Raw genomic sequence first — 21,290 nt, forward strand, 5'->3', positions numbered from 1 at the left:
GTGTGTTTATTGCAGCACTGTTCACAATAGCAAAGACTTGAAACCAACCCAAATGCCCATCAATGATGGACTGGATAAAGAAGATTTTTTTGAAAATAGTCTTTAAAAATGGAAAGAGAAGAGAGCAGAGGGTAGATACCAGGATGCCATCCACAGCAGAGCTCTGCCTGTGCAGATGCTGAGAAGAGACAGAACCTCAAACCCTGGGGCTCCTGGGTGTCCACAAAGCATTGGCTCCTGGTTTGTAACAAAACTAAGCATTCAGAAACATTTGCCATGATTTTCCTAAATTATGTTGATTCTGCTGGTACTTACTGAAAGGTATTTTAGGTCTGTGGGCTACGATCATCATCATAACAAATTGAGCTTGTGTGTTGCGTATCTTTACTCTGATTTTTCAGTGATTCAATTTCACTATGTTTACAAAAGAATTCATCTTCAATATATTGGAGGAAAAACGACAAAAACGAACACTGACAGTGGAAGAAGGCTTGGTTTCCATCACCTGTGTCTCAGGTCCCCCCGGAGAAAATTTTAAGTGCATAGATGGGAACTTTCTCTGTTTGGGGTTCCCATAACTCTTTCCAAGCCTGAAATTGATTATCATGATCATGATCATCATCGTCACCATCATAACCATCACCATCATCACCATCACTAACATCTTTGCCACGATCATCATCACCATCACCATCATTGCCATCAGCATCATCTTCACCATCATCATCCTCATCATTACCATCACCATCACCACCATCACCATCATCATTATCACTGTCATTATCACCATCATAACCATTACTATTATCACCATCACTAGCCCCTTTGCCACTATCATCATCACCATCACCGTTACTATTACCATCATCACCATCACCATCATCAACACCATCACCATCATCATCATCCTCATCATCGCCATCACCATCAGCACCATCACCATCGTCATTATCACAATCACCATTACTAACTTCTTTGCCACTACCATCATCACCATCACCATCATCTTCACTATCGTCATCCTCATCATCATCTCCATCACCACCATCACCATCATCATCATCACCACCATGATTATCACCATCATCACCATCACCATCATTGCCATCAGCATCATCTTCACCATCATCATCCTCATCACCACCATCACCATCACCATCACCACCACCATCACCATCATAACCATTACCATCATCACCATCACTAGCCTCTTTGCCACTACCATCATCACCATCACCATCACTATTACCATCATCACTATCACCATCATTTTCACCATCATCACCATCACCATCACTATTACCATCATCACTATCACCATCATTTTCACCATCATCACCATCACCGTCATCAACACCATCACCATCATCACTATCACCATCATTTTCACCATCATCACCATCACCATCATCAACACCATCACCATCATCACTATCACCATCATTTTCACCATCATCACCATCACCGTCACTATTACCATCATCACTATCACCATCATTTTCACCATCATCACCATCACCATCACTATTACCATCATCACTATCACCATCATTTTCACCATCATCACCATCACCATCACTATTACCATCATCACTATCACCATCATTTTCACCATCATCACCATCACCATCACTATTACCATCATCACTATCACCATCATTTTCACCATCATCACCATCACCATCACCGTCACTATTACCATCATCACTATCACCATCATTTTCACCATCATCACCATCACCGTCACTATTACCATCATCACTATCACCATCATTTTCACCATCATCACCATCACCATCATCAACACCATCACCATCATCACTATCACCATCATTTTCACCATCATGACCATCACCATCATCAACACCATCACCATCATCACTATCACCATCATTTTCACCATCATCACCATCACCATCACTATTACCATCATCACTATCACCATCATTTTCACCATCATCACCATCACCGTCACTATTACCATCATCACTATCACCATCATTTTCACCATCATCACCATCACCATCATCAACACCATCACCATCATCACTATCACCATCATTTTCACCATCATCACCATCACCATCACTATTACCATCATCACTATCACCATCATTTTCACCATCATCACCATCACCGTCACTATTACCATCATCACTATCACCATCATTTTCACCATCATGACCATCACCATCATCAACACCATCACCATCATCACTATCACCATCATTTTCACCATCATCACCATCACCATCACTATTACCATCATCACTATCACCATCATTTTCACCATCATCACCATCACCGTCACTATTACCATCATCACTATCACCATCATTTTCACCATCATCACCATCACCATCACTATTACCATCATCACTATCACCATCATTTTCACCATCATGACCATCACCATCATCAACACCATCACCATCATCACTATCACCATCATTTTCACCATCATCACCATCACCGTCACTATTACCATCATCACTATCACCATCATTTTCACCATCATCACCATCATCAACACCATCACCATCATCACTATCACCATCATTTTCACCATCATCACCATCACCGTCACTATTACCATCATCACTATCACCATCATTTTCACCATCATCACCATCACCGTCACTATTACCATCATCACTATCACCATCATTTTCACCATCATCACCATCACCATCACTATTACCATCATCACTATCACCATCATTTTCACCATCATCACCATCACCATCACTATTACCATCATCACTATCACCATCATTTTCACCATCATCACCATCACCATCACCGTCACTATTACCATCATCACTATCACCATCATTTTCACCATCATCACCATCACCGTCACTATTACCATCATCACTATCACCATCATTTTCACCATCATCACCATCACCATCATCAACACCATCACCATCATCACTATCACCATCATTTTCACCATCATGACCATCACCATCATCAACACCATCACCATCATCACTATCACCATCATTTTCACCATCATCACCATCACCATCACTATTACCATCATCACTATCACCATCATTTTCACCATCATCACCATCACCGTCACTATTACCATCATCACTATCACCATCATTTTCACCATCATCACCATCACCGTCACTATTACCATCATCACTATCACCATCATTTTCACCATCATCACCATCACCATCACCGTCACTATTACCATCATCACTATCACCATCATTTTCACCATCATCACCATCACCGTCACTATTACCATCATCACTATCACCATCATTTTCACCATCATCACCATCACCATCATCAACACCATCACCATCATCACTATCACCATCATTTTCACCATCATGACCATCACCATCATCAACACCATCACCATCATCACTATCACCATCATTTTCACCATCATCACCATCACCATCACTATTACCATCATCACTATCACCATCATTTTCACCATCATCACCATCACCGTCACTATTACCATCATCACTATCACCATCATTTTCACCATCATCACCATCACCGTCACTATTACCATCATCACTATCACCATCATTTTCACCATCATCACCATCACCGTCACTATTACCATCATCACTATCACCATCATTTTCACCATCATCACCATCACCGTCACTATTACCATCATCACTATCACCATCATTTTCACCATCATCACCATCACCGTCACTATTACCATCATCACTATCACCATCATTTTCACCATCATCACCATCACCGTCACTATTACCATCACTATCACCATCATTTTCACCATCATCACCATCACCATCATCAACACCATCACCATCATCACTATCACCATCATTTTCACCATCATCACCATCACCGTTACTATTACCATCATCACTATCACCATCATTTTCACGATCATCACCATCACCGTCACTATTACCATCACTATCACCATCATTTTCACCATCATCACCATCACCGTCACTATTACCATCACTATCACCATCATTTTCACCATCATCACCATCACCATCATCAACACCATCACCATCATCACTATCACCATCATTTTCACCATCATCACCATCACCGTCACTATTACCATCATCACTATCACCATCATTTTCACCATCATCACCATCACCATCACTATTACCATCATCACTATCACCATCATTTTCACCATCATCAACACCATCACCATCATCACTATCATCATCGTCATCCTCATCGCTATCACCATCAGCACCATCACCATTGTCATTATCACCATCACCACCATCACCATCACTAACTTCTTTGCCACTACCATCATCACCATCATCCAAACCCTCTGTGTAAAAATGAATGAGAAAAATCATGCCTCCCCCATGACACCCGCTGGCAGAGAAACCCACACAGAATCAGACTCCAACACGCTGTTTCTCCCTGTCTCTCTGTCTCTCTGATCCTCTCTCCCTACCTCCTTCTCTCTGTGTCTTTTCTCTTTGTCTTTCTCTCCCACTCTCTCTCCCTTTCTGTCTCTCTGAGTCTCTTTCTCTCCTTCTCTTCTGTCTCTTTTTGTCCCTGTCTTTCCCTCCCTCCTTCCCTCCATCTCTCTCTCCCTCGCTGTCTCTCTCTCTCCCCCATTCTCTCTGAGACTCTTTCTCTCCCTTTTTCTCCTTCACTTTCTGTCTCTTTCTGTGTCTCCTTCTCTCCATCTCTCCGTCTCTCGCTGTCCCTGTCTCTACTTCCCTTCTCTCCGTTTCTCTCCCTCTCTGTCTCTCTCTGCATCCCTGTATCTCCCTCCCTCCTTCTCTCCATCTCTCTCTCCTCTGTCTCTCTCTCTCTGTCCCTGTCTCTCCCTCCCTCCTTCTCTCCATCTGTCTCCCCTTCTCTGTGTCCCTGTCTCTCCCTCCCTCTTTCTCTCTGCTCTCTCCCTCTGTCTCTCTCTCTCTGTTCCAGTCTCTCCCTCCTTCCTTCTCCCCGTCTCTTTCTCCCTCTCTCTCTGTTCTAGTCTCTCCCTCCTTCCTTTTCTCCATCTCTCTCTCCCTCTGTCTCTCTCTCTCTGTCCCTGTCTCTCCGTCCTTCCTTTTCTCCACCTCTCTCTCCCTCTCTGTCTTTCTCTGTGTCCCTGTCTGTCCCTCCCTCCTTCTGTCTCTCCCTCTCTCTCTCTGTCCCTGTCTCTCTGTCTCTGTCTCTCCCTCCTTCCTTTTCTGTCTCTCTCTCTCTCTCTTCCTCTGTCTCTCCCTCACTCTCTTTTCCCTTGCTCTCACCTCTCTTCCCTTCTCTGTCTCTTGACAAAAACTCTTTCCTTTGACTGAAACCTAAGCCAGGCTCCTCTGAGTTCCCTGCCCGATGAGGCCGGACCTTGGGCTTCCCTCCACGTCCTTGTAGAATCACTTCTGAGCAAGAATCCTGCTACACCAGTGGGGTGAAAGTCCCCCACCCTTGAGGCCTGACGGTCCTGATCACCCTGGCTGGCGGTCCGCAGTGATCCAATCAAGTCAGTGTAGCCAGAAACTGCTTCTCCTAGGAATTTCCTCTGAGTAATCCACGGCGCCTACCTGTGTCGCCCCATAGTTATAAATCTCCACTTCTCCACTTTGGAGTCAAGACAGGAGCTGTTCTCTCCCCATTGCAAGACTTTGCTACGGGGGGTTTCCTGATAGCTGCCATTTTGGATGCCTTCAATGAAATCTGCTTTGCTATCTTTCACTGACATTGAAATATTTCTTTTTCTTTTTTTTAAATGTAAATTTTATTTTATTTTACTTTATGTTCTGGGATACATGTGCTGAACATGCAGGTTTGTTACATACATTTACATTGCCATGGTGGTTTGCTTGTGCCTATCAACCTGTCATCTAGGTTTTAAGTCCCACAAGCATTAGGTATTTGTCCTAATACTCTCCCTACCCTTGCTCCCCACCTGCTGACAGGCCCCCCGTGTGTGATGTTCCCCTCCCTGTGTCCATGTGTTCTCATTGTTCAACTCCCACTAATGAGCGAGAACATGAGGTGTTTGGTTTTCTCTTCCTGTGTTAGTTTCTTGATTATACATCATTCTACTATAAAGACACAGGCACACATATGTTTATTGCGGCACTATTCACAATAGCAAAGACTTGGAACCAACCCACATGCCCATCAATGATAGACTGGATAAAGAAAATGTGGCACAGAGACACCATGGAATACTATGCAGCCATAAAAAAGGATGAGTTCATGTCCTTTGCAGAGACATAGATGAAGCTGAAATATTTCTTTCTTTAACCCTACCTTCTCTCCCTGTCAGTGTCTGTCTGTCTCTGGCTCTCACCCCACGTTGGTTCTGAAATGTCCACCTTGAATGTAAAGACCCAGGGAAGTGGGGCCTGAAGAGCTGTCATGGTTCCTGACACGCCCATTGCATTGTGTTCTGCCCACCTGAGACGTGGCCCTCGATCTCGTCCTCTTGCCTGCCCTGCATTTTCCAAGGGCTTCTTTCCTTATCCATGGCTCAGAGTCCCCTTCCCAAGTGTCCATGTCAGCATCCCGGAGACGAATGATGGCTGCAGGCTCTGGGACACTGTAGTACCCACCAGCTCCGGGGGCCGAACCCATACGACGCTGGAATCATCTTACAGATCCACGGGGCCACAGCTCCATGGCGACCTTGCTGCCCAGGCGAGGTGCCCATCTTCCTAGCCTCCTCGGGAGTGCGCTACCTTCGGAGACCCACGAGGTGCGGTGCTGACACTGGACACATCCCAGCAAAACCAGCTGCTCACTCTGACCCTGGCTGTGACTCCAAAACCCCTAAGCACAGGGGGAGACGCGCCAACAGTGCCCGGACAAGCTGGCTTTCCACGCCGCAGGTCCCTGTGAGTCTGTTGTACAGCGGCAATCCATCCCTGTCCAGCAAGGGCCCTTTCCATGAGACAAGGCTTGACCCTGAGGTCAAGCGCAGGTGCCAACCACCCCAGCAAGCCCCTTGGATCCTGCCCCCACAGGAGCCCTGGAATCCACTGCCACATGGCGCCTGGCATGCTAATTCTGGGTGTCGGAGACTCTGCGGTCTTGCAGCCAGCACTCGCCCATTTATTCACTCTCCGAGAGGCCACGGTCCTCCCGTGGCTGCATCCAGAGGTTCACCGGCCACGTGCCCTTGTAGGTGACCGCCGGTTTCTCTCCTGGAATCTCCGCCTACCGCCTGCTCCAACTTCCTTGGGGACACGCTCCCACCTCCCACGCAAAGCTAGTCTGCTGTCTTGGTGCAGTGAGCTCCCTACTGAGCTGTACCCACATCTGCGGGTACCACCAACACAGCCTGCTAGCCTCCGAGGCACTGGGGCTGTGGTCAGCACAACGGCCTGGCCATGTTCTCCTAGGAGACGCCTGAATCTCTTCCTCCACTCTTGCCCGGCCCCTTAGGTCTGAGGAAGTCACCGTGGCTTGGAGGCAAGAGTCCAGTCGTGCAATGTAGACAAATCCTTCAGCTTCCACAGTCCTTAGGAAGCAACGGCGTCCATTTCTTCCTCAATGCGGGGGTTGCAAAGGTGGGAAAGGTTGACGGGAAGGAAGGATGCCTTCCACCTGGTGAATGATACTGTCATGTAATCCCCACCTCTGAGCTTTCCTTGGGCCGGCGCTCTGGGCCACTAACTGAACTCGGATGCTGACAACAATGAATATATAAAGACGCCCGAAGCTGCTGTTCTCTGCCGGTAAGGCTGGCTCTCGTTATATTCCCATCACCTGAAGATGATTTTATCACGTCGAAGGAAGCCCCCGGCCCTGAAGGACTCACTTCTCCCCACAGTGACACTTAAAATTCCATTTCCCGTTATTAATGTTTTACCCAGGGGGCAAAGCCTTGCTCTGTCCTCGACTTCAGAAGCCACTGTGCGTCTGTTTCCTTTGGGAAATTTAATTTTTAAGGGACAAACAGTGACTGCATCTATCTGTAGGGTACACTGTGACATTCTGATAAATGTACACATCATGGGATAATTGCCTGACGCCAATGAACATATCCATCACCTCACCTACTTTTCTTTTGTGTGTGTGTGGTGCATGCATTTAAAATCCTACATTTAGGCCAGGCACGGTGGCTCATGCCTGTCATCCCAGCACTTTGGGAGGCCAAGGCGGGCAGATCACGAGGTCAGGAGATCGAGACCATCTTGGCTAACACGGTGAAACCCCGTCTCTATTAAAAATACAAAAAATTAGCCCGGTGTGGTGGCGGCGCCTGCAGTCCCAGCTACTCGGGAGGCTGAGGCAGGAGAATGGCGTGAACCTGGGAGGCGGAGCTTGCAGTGAGCTGAGATCCGGTCACTGCACTCCAGCCTGGGCGACAGAGCGAGACTCCGTCTAAAAAAAAAAAAAAAAATCCTGTGTTTATTGTAGGACTGTTCACAACAGCAAATAGCAAATACATGGGATCAACCCAAGTGTCCATCAACACATGAATGGGGCTGGGCGCGGTGGCTCACGCCTGTCATCCCAGCACTTTGGGAGGCCGAGGTGGGCGGATCACCTGAGGTCAGGAGTTCGAGACCAGCCTGGCCAACATGGTGAAACCCCGTTTCTACTAAAAGTACAAAAATTAGCCGGGCGTGGTGGCAGGTGCCTGTCATCCCAGCTACTCCATAGGCTGAGGCAGGAGAATCGCTTGAACCCGAGAGGCAGAGGCTGTAGTGAGCCGAGATCGCACCACTGCACTCCAGCCTGGGGGACAGAGCAAAATTCCATCTCAAAACAACAACAATAAAACAGATGACTGGATAAGGAAAATGTGGGTTACACACAAGGAGGACAACTCTTGAGCTGTAAGAGTGAAGGAAGTCCTGTTGGCTGCTGCAACATGGATGGAATCGGAAGCCATGACGTCAAGGGAAATCAGCCAGGCACACAAAAACCGATGTCGCACGCGCTCGCTCCTAGCTAAGAGCCGGACAATTTAAACATGGGGAAGTAGAGGGGGAAAAGTAGATAACAGAACCTGGGAAGGGTGAGAGAGAGGGAGGGAGGAGGACGCAGAGAGGTGGGTTAAAGGGGGCACACATACATTAAGATGCAAGGAATGGCCGGGCGCGGTGGCTCACACCTGTCATCCCAGCACTTTGGGAGGCCGAGGCGGGTGGATCAGGAGGTCAACAGCTCGAGACCATCCTGGTCAACATGGTGAAACTCCGTCTCTACTAAAAATACAAAAATTAGCCTGGTATGGTGGTGGATACCTGCAGTCCCAGCTACTCGGGAGGCTGAGGCAGGAGAATTACTTGAACCTGAGAGGTGGAGGTTGCAGTGAGCCAAGATCGTGGTCCTGCACTCCAGCCTGGGCAACAGAGCAAGACTCTTGTCTCAAAAAAAAAAAAAAAAAAAAAGGATACAAGGAGTACATTTGGAGTTCCATAAGAGAATAAGGTATATAGACTTAACACAAAAATACTGGATTCAAGTGATGGACACCCTATATATCTAGATCACCACACATTTTATACATGTAATAGAATTTCTCATAGAACCCCTAAATTTGTACAAAACAAGAAAACACAAAAAAAAGTAAAAAAAAAAAAAATCTACTTTCAACAGTTTTGAAATGCACAGTACTTTAATATTAATCAACAAAAATAAAAATAAAATCTATGCTGAATAATTTTGAAATGCACGGTACTTTATTATTAATTAACAAAAATAAAAATAAAATCTTCTCTGAACAATTTTGAAATACCCCGTACTTCATTATTACTAAAAAAAATAAAACCTACTCTGAACAATTTTGAAATGAACAGTATTTTATTATTAACAAAAATAAATCTAAAATAAAACCTATAGTGAACAATTTTGAAATGCACAGTACTTTATTATTAAATATATAAAACCTACCATGAATAATTTTTTTCTTTTTTTGAGATGGAGTCTTACTGTGTCACCCAGGCTGGAGTGCAGTGGCACTATCTCAGCTCACTGCAACCTCCGCCTCCCAGGCTCAAGCAATTCTCCTGCCTCTGCCTCCCGAGTAGGTGGCATGACAGGCACCCACTACCACACCTGGCTAATTTTTGTATTTTTAGTAGAGACGGGGTTTCACCATGTTGCCCAGGCTGGTCTCGAACTCCTGACCTCAGGTGATCCACCCAACTTGGCCTCCCAAAGTGCTGGGATGACAGGCCTGAGCCATACTCTGAGCAATTTTGAAATGCACAGTGATTTATTATTAATTAACCAAAATAAAAATGAAACCGATACTGAACAATTTTGAAATGCACAGTACTTTATTATTAACTAACAAAATATAAAATCTACCCTGAACTATTTTGAAATGCACAGTACTTTAGTAATAAAAAAAATATATAAAGCCTACTGTGAACAATTTTTTTCTTTTTTTTTTTTTTGAGACACAGTCTCACCATGTGCCCAGGCTGGAATGCAATGGCACAATTTGGGCGCACTGCAACCTCCTTCTCTTGGGCTCAAGCGAGTCTCATGCCTTAGCCTCCCGAGTACATGGGATTACAGGCGTGCAGCATGACGCCCGGCTAATTTTTGTATTTTTAGTAGAGATGAGGTTTCACCATATTGGCCAGGCTGGTCTTGAACTCCTGACCTCAGGTGATCCAAAGTGCTGGGATTATCGGCATGAGCCAGTGCGCCCGGCCCTACACTGAACAATTTTGAAATGCACCGTGTTTTATCATTAATTAACACAAATTAAAATAAAACCTACTCTGAACAATTCTGAAAAGCACAGTGCTTTATCATTAATTAACAAAAACTAAAATAAAACCTACTCTGAACAATTTTGAAATGCACGGTACTTTATTATAAATGAACAAAATAAAAATAACCTGTACTGAACAATGTCGAAATGCACAGTGATTTATTATTAATGAACGAAAACAAAACCTACTGTGAACAAGTTTGAAGTGCAGTGTTTTATTATTAATTAACAAAAATAAAACTGACTCTGAACAAGTCTGCAATGCACAGTGCTTTATTATTAATTATGTCACCATGCTAGGCGGTAGCTGTGCAGAGCTTATTCCTCCTGTCTAACCAAACTTTACATTACCTGATTATTTGTACTTTTATGAGCAACAAAAATAAAAATGAAACCTACTCTGACCTAGGTTGAAATGCACAGTACTTCATTAATTTATTAAATCATATCTGTTAGCCTATATTAACAAAAAAACTACTCTGAACAATTTTGAAATGCATAATGCTTTATTCTAAACTAACAAACATAAAAATAACCTACTCTGAAGAATTTTGAAATGCAGTGTTTTATTATTAATTCACAAAAATAAAACCTACTCTGAACAGTTTTTGAAATGCACTTTTATTATTAATTAACAAAAATAAAACCTACTCTGAACAATTTTGAAATGCATAATGCTTTATTATAAACTAACAAAAATAAAAATAACCTACTCTGAAAAATTTTGAAATGCAGTGTTTTATTATTAATTCACAAAAATTAAACATACTCTGAACAGTTTTTGAAATGCAGTGTTTTATTATCAATTAACAAAAATAAAACCTACTCTGAACAGTTTTGAAATGCCCAGTGTTTTATTATTAATTATGCCACCGTGCTGGGCATAGCTGTGCAGAGCATATTCCGCCTGTCTAACCAAAACTCTGTATTATCTGACCAACATCTCCCGCCCTGACCTCCCCTAGTCTCTGCTACCCACCCTTCTACTCTTGCTTCTGTGAGTTTGACTTTTTTAGATTCCACCTAGCAGTGAGACCATGTGCTCTTCATCATTCTTTCTTTCTTGTTTGTTTTGTTTGTTTGTTTTGTTTTTGTTTTTGTTTTTGTTTTTCAAGATGGGGTCTTGCTCTCTCACCCAGGAAGTGGCACAATCTCGGCTCACTGCAACCTCTTCCTCCCGGGTTCAAGCGATTCTCCTGCCTCAGCCTCCCGAAGAACTGGGATTACAGCCCCGCACCACCATGCCCAGCTCATTTTTTGTATTTTCAGTAGAGATGGGGTTTCACCATGTTGCCCAGGCTGGTCTCCAACTCCTGACCTCAAAGGATCCACCCACCTTGGCCTCCCAACGTGCTGGGATTACAGGCGTGAGCCACCGCACCCGCCTCTGTCTTTCTTAATTTCACAGAAGAGGATTGATTTGGCCCGAGTGCAAGAGTTAGGTCTCAGCTGTGGGCTGGACCCGTGCATGAGAACCTCAGTTCCAACACTCTGGACCGTGCGAGGGTCCCAGCCTCACAGGTGTACTGAATCCAGGTCCAAGCGTCATCATCTCACCTGTGCACTTGGAGCCACATAGGAGAGGCACAATTCCAGCTCTGGACTGAGTCTGCCTGGGAGACTCCGAACCTCACCCGTGGGCTGTGTCTATGGTGGGGGTCACAATCCTGTCAGCTGGGTGTACCTACAAGACTCACCGTCTCGCCTCTGTGCTGGGTCCTGTTAGTGATACAGGAGAGAGAAAGAAATCATTTAGGTGTGGCCGGGCACGGTGGCTCATGCCTGTCATCCCAGCACTTTGGGAAGAAGCCAAAGCAGGCGGATCACCTGAGGTCGGGAGTTCGAGACCAGCCTGACCAACACGGTGAAACCCCGTCTCTACTAAAAATACAAAAATTAGCGAGGCGTGGTGGCAGGTGCCTGTAGTCCCAGCTACTTGGGAGGCTGAGGCAGGAGAATTGCTTGAACCCGGGAGGCAGAGGTTGCAGTGAGCTGAGATCGCACCACTGCACTCCAGCCTGGGCGACAGAGCGAGACTCCATCTCAAAAAAATAAATGGATAAATACATAAATAAATAGAAAAAAAAAGAAATTGTTTAGGTGGAGAGTTAGGGTGAAAGGGCCCCCAGAGAAAACTTTCCTTCTAACAAAAAGCAGCCCGCGGCCACGGTGGCTCACGTCCGCCAGAGAGGCACGCGGTACATCAGCCGGGCAGGCGTGCGATGGAAAAGTATTGTTATACCTTCGCAGTCTTGTATCTGCAGAGAGCCTGTTTGCACATACCCCATTCTGACATTTCTGTGCATGTGAATTTAGCGGAAGGAGGCACTTCTTCTGTTTTCCCCTTTCATTCTCCCAATGCCTGCTGAGGAGAAAATAGACTTCGAGAGCGGTCCACAAGAAGAAATAACAGGGACTACGTGTTCTGGTTTCTCCTCACCGCACGCAGAGAAATCCGTTCTGCACTTCCCCTCAGGATGATCCAAGGGCCCCTCATGTTCTCTTTTGTGCACCTGTGAGTCAGAATTGGCGGTTCTCGCTGCACCACGGCCCGAAGACTTGGGAAGTTGCTCTCTGGCTTTGCCACCACGATAAGACCTGGAAGATGGTAGTGACCTCCGCAGTGATTCAGAATAAAAAACATACAGTCAGCCTTGTCCATATTTCACTGTCTCATGGTTTCTTGCATATAAACAGGATCCTAAGTTTTTTTAAGTTCAGGAGGATGTATACAGGTTTGTTATAGGGTTAAACTTTTGTCTTGGGGGGTTGTGGTTTGAACCCAAAAACATCTGAGACAGGCCTCAGTTAATTTAGAAAGTTTCTTTCGCCAAAGTTGAGGACGTGAAGATGGGTACCCATGACACAGGCTCAGAAAGTCCTCAGGTCGTGTGTCCAAGGTGGTCAGACGACAGCTTGGTTTTATACTTTTTTTTTTTGAGACAGTTTCACTGTGTCCCCCAGGCTGGAGTGCAATGGCACGATCTCGGCTCTCTGCAACCTCCACCCCCCAGGTTCAAGCGATTCTCCTGCCTCAGCCTCCTGAGTAACTGGAATTACAAGCGCCCGCCGCCGTGTCCGGCTAATTTTGTATTTTTAGTAGAGACGGGGTTTCACCATGTTGGCCAGACTGGTCTCGAACTCCCGATCTCAGATGATCCGCCCGCCTCGGCCTCCTCCCTAAGTCCTGGGACTACAGGCGTGAGCCACCACGCCCGGCCTTACACATTGTGGAGAGACGTGAGACATCAATATGTGGAAGAAGTACGTTGGTTCTGTTAGGAATGCTTGTTTCTCCGTGCTGTAAAGAAATAGCCCTTGAACATAAATTTAATTTCCTCAGCCAGGCCGTTTTTTTACTTTCTGCAGAAAGGGTACACTCGCCAGCAGTTTGGCCAGGAGAGTACCCAGAACAAAGGCGACAGGGTCATTTACGACCTGACGCGTCCACACTACGCTGTGTCCAGTTTCCATGGGCTGGAATGGGGGCCCTCCCATTCCGTATTTGTCCCGACTGGCCAGCAGCTTTGAACTTTTTTAAAAGAGGCAAAAGCAGAGGAGAACAAAGGAAGGAGGAAGTCACTTGTGGAAGGCTGAGAAAGGTAAAAACACCTGCAAATAAGGAAGAGGAACAGGCTCTGACCTCACGCTTGCTTGGACCAGGATAAGCGTGCCAGGACGGATATTTGGGCTACCCTGTGGGAGCTAGGAACACACAGAACATAGATTTCTTTATTACGGCTAGCAGAGATTGAAGAACGTTAGCACAGGTCTTTGAATACATTTTACTTCTAAGAGAAGTTCCTATTTACTCCTAATTAGACGGGGCGGAAAGTCTTTGAAGAGGAACCTCTCCTCTCCTGTTTACCGTTGGGTCTGGAAAGGCGGGACAACCTGAAGCAAAGGCAGGAAGACTGGAAGACTAGAAGTGGGGAGGGAGCCTTAGGTCACAGACGGGGCCACACAAATGGTTCCATTTTTCTGAGTCTCCGAGGAGCCTTTCCAAAGGAGGCGATCCGATATGCATCTATCTCGCGGAGCAGAGGGAGGACTTTGAATACAATGGGAGGCAGGTTTGCCCCGAGCAGTTTCCAGCTTAGCTTTTCCTTAGTGATTTTGGGGGTCCAGGATATTTTCCCTTCACTGTTGAATTAACTATTTTATCACCCAAGTATTAAGCCCAGTACCTAAAAGATATTTTTTCCTGATTTTCTTCTTCCCCTACCTTCCACCCTCTGCTGGGGCCCACTGTGTGCTGCTTCTCTCCGTGTGTCCATCTGTTCTCATCACTGAGGTCCCACTTGTAAGTCAGAACATGTGGTATTTGGTTTTCTGTTCCTACGTTTGTTTGCTGAGGATAATGGCCTCCAGTTCCATCCACATTCCTGCAAAGGACAGGATTTTATTCCTTTTTTATGGCTGCATAGTATTCCATGGTGTATATATACTACACTCACCTTATCCAGTCTACGACTGATGGACATTTACGTTAATTCTGTGTCTTTGGCATTGTGAACAGTTCTGCAGTGGACATATGTGTGCATGTATCTCTGTTTTTTTTTTTTTTTCCTTTGAGACACTGTCTTGCTCTGTTACCCAGGCTGGAGTGCAATGGCACGATCTCGGCTCCCTGCAACTTCCACCTCCCAAGTTCAAGCAATTCTCCTGCCTCAGCTTCCCAGGTAGCTGGGATTACAGGTGCCCATCACCATGCCTGGCTAATTTTGTGTATCCTCATTAAATCCAGTTTTTAATTAAATGCAGCTATTTTCCTGCTGAGAATTCATTCTTTCATTTATCTATGCATATATATACACACACACACACACACATATACATATATATATATATATATTTTTTTTTTTTTTTTTTAATTTATGAATTTGCCCAGGCCAGGCACAGTGACTCATGCCTGTAATCCCAGCACATTTGGAGGCTGAGGTGGGAGGATTGCTTGAGGCCAGGAACTCAAGGATAGCCTGGGCTACAGAGGGAGACCTCGTCTCTCCAAATAATAATAATAAAAAAAATTAGCTGGGCATGGTGGTGTGTGCCTGCAGTCTCAGCCCTCAAAAGGCTGAGCCTGGAGGATTGCTTGAGTCCAAGAGGTCAAGGCTGCAGTAAGCTGTGATCACACCCGTGTACCGCAGCCTGGGTGCCAGAGCTAGACCCTGTATCTAAGAAAATATACATATATATATGTACCTACTCTTACTTACATTTCTTTGTGTATCGTTGGCTTATTTTGAGGTTTAAAACCATAATCAAAGAAAATTGATGGGAGGAGCACCTGACTGAAGCAAAATTCATCTCTCCCACCAGAAGGAAGGATTTGCCAGCCGGAGTTCCCATCTGAAAATCAGCAGTAATAATCCTGCTAAGCACATGAAAACAGGTCAGCCTGGCTCTACAGGTCAAAATCATAAAAAGTCAAAGCATTTCTTAAAGCGTTAAGACCCACTCAATACACTAAGCATGCCTTTTGGGAGGTGCAAGATACAATTCCAGATCTTTCTGCTGCTGTTTTTTTTTTTTCTTTTTTGAGATGGAGTCTTGCTCTGTTGCCCAGGCTGGAGTGCAGTGGTGTGATCTCGGCTCACTGCAAGCTCCTCCTCCGGGGTTCCCGCCATTCTCCTGCCTCAGTCTCCCGAGTAGCTGGGACTGCAGGCGCCCGCCACCGCGCCAGGCTAACTTTTTGTATTTTTAGTAGAGACGGGGTTTCACCGTGTTAGCCAGGATGGTCTCGATCTCCTGACCTTGTGATCCGCCCGCTTCGGCCTCCCAAAGTGCTGGGATTACAGGCTTGAGCCACCGCGCCCAGCCTATGCTGCTGTTTTAAAAAAGAATGACCTGCCAGGTGAGGTGGCTCACGCATGTCATCCCAGCACTTTGGGAGACTGAGGCGGGCGGATCACGAGGTCAGGAGATCGAGACCATCCTGGCTCACACGGTGAAACCCTGTCTCTACTAAAAATACAAACAATTAGCCGGGTGTGGTGGCAGGTGCCTGTAGTCCCAGCTACTCAGGAGGCTGAGGCAGGAGAATGGCGGGAACCCGGGAGGTGGAGCTTGCATTGAGTCGAGATCGAGTCACTGCTCTCCAGCCTGGGCAACAGAGCGAGACTCCGTCTCAAAAAAAAAAAAAAAAAAAAAAAAGAAAAAAGAAAATCACTGAGGCTTAAGCCCCATTAAGATTGCCTGCTTGTCTGTCTCAGAACAAGAATGTACCACAGTAGCAGAGTATTGGGAAAATTTTATGACACGTAATGACTACAAGGCAGGTATAGATACTCGGGGAAAACCTTGGTGGTCTGACTTGGGTCTCGGTGGTTGACTGAGTGTCAGCTCTGGCACTTTAGACACAGGAGGTTTACAGAAACAATGCGGGTGGTGATCTGAATTCTTTATTTTTTTTGTCTTTTTCATTTCATTCTACAGAGGGATTTATTTATTTGTATATTTATTTATTATTTTTGCTTAATATCTGTGTCTTTCTTTGTTCTTAAACATAATTTCAGTCCGTGTGACGCTCTGAAGAGATTTCTGACCAACTTAACTGGGGCAGGCAACTGGGGAAGGTCCTCGGTGACTGACACGCTAACGATGGAAAGTGGCTGGTCCTTGCAGCTTCATCCCTCCATCCACGGCGTGTTCAAGATCCCAGGAGCTCCAGCTCTCACGCCTCCCTTTCAGAATAAGAGGGTCCTGCCCAGGGAGATACAGTGTCTCGGCCCCCACAACACGAAGCAGCTGAGCTGGGAACTCAGGAGGAAACATGTGTTGTGGGTACCTGGGTGAGTTCACCGGGGCCACCACAACCCAGTAACACCGACAGGGTGATGTGAACGAGAGCAATGCACTCTCTCACGATGCTGGGAGCCAGAAGGTGGTTTGAGATTCCTGCCTCTCTGACAATGCGGGGAGCCGGGGGTCCCAGATCAAGGTGCTGGCAAGCTTCATTCCTTCTGAGGGCTTTACAGTATGACAACTTTTAGTTGCTATTCATTTATTACTTCTTGTGTTTATACATCTTTACGCCTTTGTAAATACTTTCGTTTTAGTTTACATATATTTCATATATTTATAATGTTTTTATTTCTTCATTTATTTTGTTCATATATTTTTATAGATTTATATGAGTTAGCTTATATGTATTTTTATATATTTATAGTTATTTTTACTTAGTTTATATACTTTTATAGATTTATATCAGTTAGCTTATATGTATTTTTATGTATTTATAATTACTTTTACTTATTTAGTTCATATATGTTTATGGATTTATAACTATTTTTATTTATTGAGCTTATAAAAATGTATATATAGTTTTAATTATTTATATTTAGTTGATATATTCTATAGATTTATAAATATTTTAATTTATTTTGTTTATATAAATTGTTATATACTTATAATTATTTTGTTTATATAAATTGTTAAATACTTATAATTATTTTTATTTATTTAGTTTCTATATTTTTCATCTTTATTTTCATGTATATTTTTATATCTATTTTTATTTAGTTTATTTTAATATATTTGTAATTATTTTTATTTTGTTTATGTGTATTTTATATATCGATAATTATTTCTTAGTTTATATTTTCTATATATTTTAATTTATATATTTATAATTATTTATTTATATGATTTCATATATTATTCATTGCATGTGTTTATTTTGTTTATGCATATTTGCATATTTATAATTGTTTTTATTTTGTTGATATCTTTTTATATATTCACAAGTATTTTTATTTAGCCATTTAGTTTATATGATTTTATATATTGAGAGTTATTTTTATGTAGTTATTTCATTTATCTATTGAAGCTAACTTGGGAGAAGCAGGAATTCCTACAGAGGAGAATGAGATGGAAGCAATAATCACAGAAATGGCGGGAGATAACAGCTGTCAGTCAAATACATTTTCCGAAACATGGCTGCCTGCTGGGTTCTCACTGAAAATTTAAAAGAGAATCAATTGTAGACATATTCTGGGAGAATGTCAAACAAGGAAAAATAAAGAACATGCTGAGACAAAAAAAAAAAAGTAGAACCTATACCGTTTTCACTTCATTTCAGCCACAAGAAATGACATAGTAATATTGAGTAGTCAATACTGATAGAAAAAAAAAAAAACCTTCTCAAGACTTTTCCCTGAGATCACGGTAGAATTATATATATATATTTCAAAATATTGCGAAAATAACTTTAAATATAGTTTATTCCATTAACTGTATTTCACTTGGTAATTGTGACATGCTGCAAACCCAAGGTGTACACAGGAAACTACTTTCTCCTTTTTTTTTTTTTTTTGAGACGGAGTTTCGCTCTTGTTACCCAGGCTGAAGTGCAATGGCACGATCTCGGCTCACTACAGTCTTCACCCCCCAGCTTCAAGCAATTCTCCTGCCTCAGCCTCCTGAGTAGCTGGGATTACGGGCGTGCAACACCACGTCCGGCTAATTTTTGTATTTTTAGTAGAGATGAGGTTTCTCCATGTTGGCCAGGCTGGTCTCGAACTCCCGACCTCAGGTGATCCACCCGCCTCGGCCTCCCCAAGTGCTGGGATGACAGGCGTGAGCCACGGCGCCCGGCCAGGAAACTACTTTCTAAGTAAGCGAACGAATTGCGAGTGGAACTGTCTAATCCTCTAAGTCAAACCGTTTTTGTCATGGGTGATTTCTGCCTTCGGAGTCGTTAGGAAAGTGTAAAGAGGGCTGATTCTCAGCATGCACTTCAAAACGCCTCAAAAACCGAAAGCCAAACAGATTACGATGGTTAAACATCTTGCAAACATTCACAGCACAGCGAGCTCAGCCTTCTCGTCAGCTCCATCAAGCCACAGAACAGGAACAAAATATCTTTAATAGGATTTTCTAAATACGACCAAATCGTGTGCGTATTCCTCTGTGAGGGATGAAAACTCTTATGAGTTTATTTTAATTTGTTTGATATTTTTCCTCTGTAGATGATGGCCCTGTAACTAGGGGAAACATCTTTTGCCACGTTGCAATTTAAACTGGAAGAGTTTATAATGACAATATTTTCTAAAATTTCCCCGGTTGATATATGCTACCAAGAATCATGTCCAGTTGGGATGGAGACCAACCTAGGAAGAGATACTTGGAGAATCATTGTATGAATCTGCTGACATCTTTATCTCTTATAAGATATTTTGTTCCTGTTAGTTCCTATCACTACTTGGCTACTGACTATCGCTGTGTCGTTTCTTGTGGTTGAAATGAAGTCAGAACAGTAAAGGTTCTACAGTTGGTTTTTAAATCTCCACATAAACACTTCTTTATTTTTTTTCTTGTGTGACATTCTACCAGAATATGTGTGGAATTGATTCTCTTTTAAAAAGCATGGGTGAATACAGTCCTGGGGAGTGTGTGTGTGTGTGTGTGTGTGTGACAGAGAGAGAGACAAAGAGAGAGAAGGGAAGAGAGGAATAGAGAGAGAGGGAGGAGAGAGACAGACAGAGAGAGGAAGAAAGGCAGAGAGGGAAGGAGGAAGATAAAGGAAGAGAAAGGGAGGAAAACAGACAGACAGGAAGGAGGAGAGAGGGAAGAAGAGAGTGAGAGAGACAGAGAGGGAGGGAGAAAGAGGAAGAGGGGGAGAGAGAGACAGAGGAAGAAAGGCAGAGAGGGAAGGAGAGAGAGGGAGAAAGAGAGACAGGAAGGGGAAGAGAGAGAAGAGAATGAGAGAGAGAGAGAGAAAGAGGGAGGAAGAAAGAGAGGAAGGGGGAGAGAGAGAGGAAGAGAGGAAGAAAGACAGAGAGGGAAGGAGAGAGAGAGGAAGAGAGAAAAGAAGGGCAAGAGAGAGAGAAGAAGAGAATGAGAGAGAGAGGGACGGAGAAAGAGAGGAAGGGGGGAGAGAGACAGAGAGAGGAAAAGAAGAAGAAAGAGAGGAATAGAAGGAAGGAGAGAGAGAGAGGAAGAGACAGAGGAAGAGAAACAGGAAGAGGGAGAGAGAGAAGAAGAGAGTGAGAGAGAGACAGAGAGGGAGGGAGGAAGAGAGAGAAGAAGGGGGAGAGACAGAGAGGAAGAGAGGCAGAGAGGGAGGAAGAAAGAGAGAGAGGGAGGAGAGACAGAAAGCCAGGAAGACAGAGAGGCAGAGGACAGAGAGAGGAAGACTAGAGGGACAGAGGAAATCAGAGGGAGTGGGAGAAAGAGAGAGTGGGAGGAAGAGAGAGGCAGAGAGAGAAAAAGAGAGAGAGGAAGAGAGGGAGAGAGCGCGGTGCATTCTATAAGCTACTTAGTGGCAAAGCAGATTCCTAACTTGGGCCCAGCCCTGCACATTTAGGGACTATGAAAGGCGATTTCCGGCTATGGTGCTATGTCTGTGCCCACTTCGTCTTGGGCGCTCTGCAACAGAGAATCAGCTGAGGACCCTTCTTCAAATGCACTCACCTGAGTCTACATAAGGCTGAGACCCAGGAGGGAGGGTGCTGGACTTGGGACCACTGGGAGCCCATTTGCTCCTGAGCCAGGGATGCAGGCAGAGCAGATTGGTCGGTGCAGGGATGCTCTGCTGAGCGTGAACCCTCAGGGAATTGTACATGAAAGTCAGACCCCCGTGAGAAGAGGAAAGAATGCCAGCTTCTCT

The sequence above is a fragment of the Chlorocebus sabaeus genome, chromosome X, assembly GCF_047675955.1.
Source record: "Chlorocebus sabaeus isolate Y175 chromosome X, mChlSab1.0.hap1, whole genome shotgun sequence".
In the NCBI taxonomy this organism is placed as follows: domain Eukaryota; kingdom Metazoa; phylum Chordata; class Mammalia; order Primates; family Cercopithecidae; genus Chlorocebus; species Chlorocebus sabaeus.